The sequence below is a fragment of the Humulus lupulus genome, chromosome 2 (genome assembly GCF_963169125.1).
Source record: "Humulus lupulus chromosome 2, drHumLupu1.1, whole genome shotgun sequence".
Classification (NCBI taxonomy): Eukaryota; Viridiplantae; Streptophyta; class Magnoliopsida; order Rosales; family Cannabaceae; genus Humulus; species Humulus lupulus.
In genome coordinates this window covers 260,007,517-260,013,908 of record NC_084794.1, presented here as the reverse complement: position 1 = coordinate 260,013,908, position 6,392 = coordinate 260,007,517, and the positions used below count along the sequence as shown (strand labels likewise).

General features: G+C 33.5%; 1 non-coding gene across 1 annotated transcript; it reads left to right on the top strand.

The window, feature by feature from the left end:
* Window positions 1–5,320: 5,320 nt before the first annotated feature.
* On the top strand, window positions 5,321–5,427 carry LOC133820511 (small nucleolar RNA R71). The gene has a single exon (XR_009886919.1). It is a non-coding gene; the product is annotated as a small nucleolar RNA R71 (small nucleolar RNA).
* Window positions 5,428–6,392: the final 965 nt, after the last annotated feature.

Here is a 6,392-nt window from a genome sequence, read left to right as displayed (position 1 = left end):
AGGGAATAATGTGCGTAACGGTGATTAAGTCAAAAGGCTCAAACGTTCCAAAGATAACCTAAATCATTTCCCTAATGATGTGCTTTTCTAGGATTTCGCCTCAAGAGATAATTAATCGAATTCTAGGACTTGTGAGATTTACAAAATTTTATGCTTATATAAATTAATCTAAATTACACAAAAATTCTTAGAAAGATAGAAAGTGCTTTTTTTTATGAAAAATCTATATTTAAGCAAGACTAACCCAAAGATTAAAAATAGAGCTTAAGAAATATTCACATTTTTCTAAAAACTAAATTCAAATTCAATTTATCATCTAAAAATGAAAAATCACCAAAAAAAAATTTGAACATTTTATAAAAAAAATAAACACACAACACTACCCCCAAACTTAAACAAAACATTGTCCTCAATGTGTCAAAATATAAATATAAATTAAAATTGACAAGAGTGTAAAGTTTAGAATGGTCGTACCTCGATATTGTGCATTGCGAAGAGAGAACAAGATATAACGAACAAAAATTAAATCACACATAAAACAATAATACAAATAAAACACAAGTTGCCAAGATCACGTAGGAATCAAAGAGCATGGTAAACAGGGTCCTCAAGGAGTATCTCATCCACTTCATCAGATTTTAATTCTAAAAATGGTTTTAATTTTTGTCCATTAACTTTAAATATATCACCATTTTTAGGATTTTCAATTTCAATAGCTCCATGTGGAAAAACAATACGAACAATGTAAGGACCGGACCACCTAGAGCGTAACTTGCCCGGGAATAAATGCAAACGAGAGTTGTATAAAAGGACTTTCTGACCTGGATAAAAATCTTTTCTCAAAATATTTTTATCATGGTAAAATTTCATGCGATCCTTATACTTTTTTGAATAGTCATAAGCATCATTCCTAATTTCGTCTAGTTCATTTAGTTGAAGCTTTCGTTTTTCACCTGCTTTGTCTAAAGAAAAGTTTAACTGCTTAATTGCCCAAAAGGCTCTATGTTCTAACTCAACAGGTAAGTGGCACGCCTTCCCATACACAAGTCTGTAGGGTGACATGCCAATGGGTGTTTTGTACGCGGTACGATACGCCCATAATGCATCAGTGAGTCTTAAGGACCAATCTTTCCTAGTTGGATTCACAGTTTTTTCTAAAATGTGCTTAACTTCCCTATTAGACACTTCAACTTGACCACTAGTTTGTGGGTGATATGGTGTTGAGACTTTATGCGTAATGCCATATTGTTTCATCAAATGTTCAAATGGCCTATTACAAAAGTGTGTACCGTTATCACTAATGATAGCACACGGTGAACCAGAACGAGAAAATATATTTTCTTTCAAAAAACGAAGCACAACTTTGTGGTCATTAGTGTGGCATGCAATAGCTTCAACCCATTTAGACACATAATCGACTCCAACAAGAATATAAAGATTACCAAAAGAGTTAGGAAATGGTCCCATAAAATCAATGCCCCAAACATCAAATATGTCAATAATAAGAATAGGATTTAAAGGCATCATATTTCTTTTAGTTAAACTTCCTAACTTTTGGCAACGTTCACAAGCTTTACAATAAACATATGTATCATGAAAGATAGTAGGCCAATAAAAACCACATTGTAAAACTTTAGCAGCTGTTTTCTTACCACTAAAATGTCCTCCACATGCATGATCATGACAGAAAGATATGATTTTAGATTGATCACAGTTTGGAATGCATCTTCTAATTATTTGATCAGGGCAGTATTTAAACAAGTAAGGATCATCCCAAATAAAGTTTTTCACCTCAGAATAAAATTTAGATTTATCATGCTTAGACCAATGAGATGGTATTTCTTTAGTGACCAAATAATTAACAATATCAGCATACCAAGGCAAGGAAGAAACATGCATCAATTGTTCATCAGGAAAAGTTTCAGTGATAGGGGTGGAATCATGTATAGTTTCAACAACTAGTCTAGATAAATGATCAGCAACAACATTTTCAGATCCTTTTTTATCACGTATTTCTAAGTCAAATTCTTGTAAAAGCAGGATCCAACGGATCAAACGAGACTTAGCATCTTTTTTCGACAAGAGATATTTTAATGCAGCATGATCAGAATAGACAATAATTTTAGACCCTAACAGATAAGATCTAAATTTCTCCAATGCAAAAACAACAGCAAGCAATTCTTTTTCGGTTGTGGAGTAATTTAATTGAGCATCATTTAAAGTTTTGCTAGCATAGTAAATTACATGAGGTATTTTTTCAAGTCTTTGTCCTAAGACAGCACCTATAGCATAATCAGAAGCATCACACATTATTTCAAAAGGTATTTTCCAATCAGGAGGTCGAATAATGGGTGCAGTAGTCAACAAATTTTTTAATTTTTCAAAGGCAACATGGCAATTATTATCAAAGACAAAAGCATTTTCTTTTCCAAGTAAATGGCATAAAGGCCGAGAAATTTTGCTAAAGTCTTTTATAAATCTTCTATAAAAACCGGCATGGCCTAAGAATGATCTAATTTCTTTCACAGTTTTAGGTGGGGGAAGTTTTGAAATAAGGTCAACTTTAGCTTTATCAACTTCTATTCCATCAGATGAGATTACATGACCTAAAACAATTCCTTTTTTAACCATAAAATGACATTTTTCCCAGTTAAGCACAAGGTTTTTCTCTTTGCAACAAATTAAAACAAGTGAAAGATGGTGCAAACATTCATCAAAAGAGGAACCAAACACAGAAAAATCATCCATAAATACTTCAAGAAATCTTTCAACCATGTCAGAAAAAATTGAAATCATACACCTTTGAAAGGTCGCAGGTGCATTACATAATCCAAAAGGCATGCGACGATAGGCAAAAGTCCCAAAAGGGCATGTAAAAGTAGTCTTTTCTTGATCTTCTGGGGCGATGGGGATTTGGTTATACCCCGAATACCCATCAAGAAAACAATAATATGCATGGCCAGCTAATCGTTCAAGCATTTGATCAATGAAAGGTAATGGAAAATGGTCTTTTCTAGTAACATTATTCAGCTTTCTATAGTCTATGCACACTCTCCACCCCGTTTGTACTCTAGTAGGGATTAATTCATTTTTTTCATTTTCAACAACCGTAATCCCAGACTTCTTAGGCACAACTTGAACAGGACTAACCCATTGACTATCAGAAATAGGGTAAATGATACCTACGTCTAACAATTTTATGACCTCTTCTCTAACTACTTCTTTCATATTTGGATTTAATCTTCTTTGACATTCCCGAGAGGTTTTAGCATTCTCTTCTAGATGGATTCTATGCATACATATGGATGGGCTAATTCCTTTAATGTCTCCAATGGTCCAACCTATGGCTTCTTTATGTTTTCTAAGGACATCTAACAACTTGTTTTCTTGTTCTTTATCTAAAGCAGAAGCTATGATAACAGGTAAGGTTTCAGATTCTCCTAGAAAAGCATATTTTAAATTTTCTGGCAAAGGTTTAAGGTCTGACTTTGGAGACTCAGAAATTGATTGAACATGACCTAAGGGTGAAAAAGGTTCAACTTTGGTTTCATGTAAGGGTATAGACTCTACCAAAGAATTCACATCATCATTAGAGTCATCAACATGTAAGTTCATACCAAAGTATTTTTCACAAAAGTCAAGTAAGTCATTTCCATCATCTTCACATATACTATCTATCATGTTAACTTCATGTATTTCCTCACACTCAATAGATTTAGCAACATTAAAAACATTCAATTCAACAGTCATATTTCCAAAAGATAATTTCAAAACACCATTACGACAATTTATGATTGCATTAGATGTAGCTAAGAATGGTCTACCTAGAATGATAGGAATTTGAGCATGCATGTTTTCTACAGGTTGAGTATCAAGAACAATGAAGTCAACAGGAAAATAAAATTTATCAACTTTTATCAAAACATCCTCTATAATGCCTCTAGGAATTTTCACAGAACGATCGGCTAATTGAAGAGTTATAGAGGTAGGTTTTAGCTCACCAAGACCAAGTTGCTTATAAACAGAATAAGGCAATAAATTCACACTAGCACCCAAATCAAGTAAAGCTTTGTTAATAAAATGATCACCAATAATGCATGAAATTGTGGGACACCCAGGATCTTTATATTTAACAAGACTCTTATATTGAATAATGGAACTAGCTTGTTCAGTTAAAAACGCCTTTTTAGGAACATTAGTGTTTCTTTTAACAGTACAAAGATCCTTCAAAAATTTAGAGTAGGCAGGAATTTGTTTAATGGCATCTAAGAAAGGGATATTGATACTAACTTGTTTAAAAACTTCTAAGATGTCATTATATTGGCTGCCTTTTTTAATTGGAAGTAATCTTTGTGGGAATGGGGCTTTTGGAATGAAAGGATGGATTGGAGTTTCTTTGTTTGATGAGTCATTGAGATTAGAACTAGGAGGCTGACTCTTTTCTTTTTCTTTTTCGTTTTCAACCTCGGGTATGTAATCGGGTTTGACAATTTTCTTTCCAGACCTAAGAGTTGAAATTGATTTGACTTCTCCATTATGACTAGACTTTCCTATCTCATATTGACCTTTTGGAGTAGGGATAGGTTGACTAGGGAATGTTCCTTTTTCTCTATCAGCTAAAGCAGTGGCGAGTTGTCCTACTTGTGTCTCGAGTTTGGTAATAGATTGAGATTGATTTTGTAGGATTTGTTGGGTGGATTGCATAAATTGTTGTAAAGTATCTTCTAAGGAAGGTTTTCTTTGTTGCGGATATGGTTGATTTTGTGGGGCATGAGCTTGGTTTTGTGTGTTGTATTGGTGCCCTTGATTCATTTGGGGTTGGTTTTGTCTCCATGAAAAGTTCGGATGGTTTCTCCAATTTGGATTGTAGGTGGACGAAAATGGGCTATCATTTGGTTTCCCATAAGAATGAAGAGCATTGGCCTCCTCAAAAAAGGCTTCTTGGTAGGAAGGGCATGATTGGGCATTATGGCAAGGACTAGAACATATAGAACAAACATCTTTTCTAGGTTGAATTGGAGAGTTTATAGTTTGGCTTATGGCTAAAGCTTCTACTTTTCTCGCTAATTTGTCTAAGGATGTTCTTAAGTCTAATTCTTCTTTTACTTCATACCTTCCTCCTCTTTTTGGTGAATTAGTTGACCTAGACCTAGGATCAAAATAATTCCATTGTTGTGAATTGACAGATAAATCTTCAAGGGCGTCCCACGCCTCTTGTCCTTGAAATTTTAAAATTTTTCCAGTATGCATAGATTGAATCATTTGACGATTAGAGGGAGTCAAACCATCATAAAAATATTTTACAAGTCTCTATTTTTCAAAACCATGATGAGGACATTTTAATAATAAATCTTTAAATCTTTCCCAACATTCATAAAACTCTTCATTATCTTTTTGAAAAAACTCGGAGATTTCTCTCCTTAGACTATCAGTTTTAGACATAGGAAAAAATTTCAGTAAGAATTTATTATAAAGTTGATCCCAGGTAGTTATAGACCCCGTGGGAAGGGAATTTAACCAAGCTTTTGATTTGTCTTTTAATGAAAAAGGGAACAATCTTAGTTTGACCGACTCATCAGAAAAATTTTGAAATTTAAATGTTGAGCAAATTTCTAAGAAATCTTTGACATGCATGTAAGGATCCTCTCTATCTAACCCATAAAAAGAAGGCAACAATTGAATGATTGATGGTTTAAGCTCAAAATGAGTAGCAGAAGTAGTAGGTAAAACAATGCATGACGGAGCATTAGATGAAATAGGTGCAAAATATTCAAGCAAAGTTTTTTCAGGCACAACATTTTCATCAACAATATTAGCAATGGGTTCCATGATGCTCAAATTTTTACTAACACTTTCAATTTCAAACAAAGATAAACGTCTTTTTACTAATCATTTTTTAGAGTTACGTTCCCAATGATGCATACAATTTTCACAAACAAGGCAACAATGATAATCTCAAACAAGCAATTTTCTGATGTGGAAGATCAGTTAAAACCGCAACCACAGAGCATACTTAGAATTTTTAGAGATTTCACAACAATAATTCTTATGGTTTACTTGTCCCCAGGCCTATTTGATTCCACTTACTCGCGCACTACTAACAACTCCCCGAGGTTAATTAGTAGAGGCGGATGGGAATTTTGGTCAAATTTCCTTTAAGCAAGAATTGCTTATGGTGAAAGGACAAGATTTAGGTTTCTCTTTTTTTTTTTTTCAAGTATTTTTCACAATGACACTACAATTTTATAGAAGACAAAGAAAAATAAGGCAAAAATTAAATAAGACTAAAATTTAGACAAGAGTAGGGAGGCATAGCATGCCATCAACCATAACAAAATTAATGTAAAAATTAGGAGGCACAAGTGCCATCAACTAATACATAAGATAGAGGA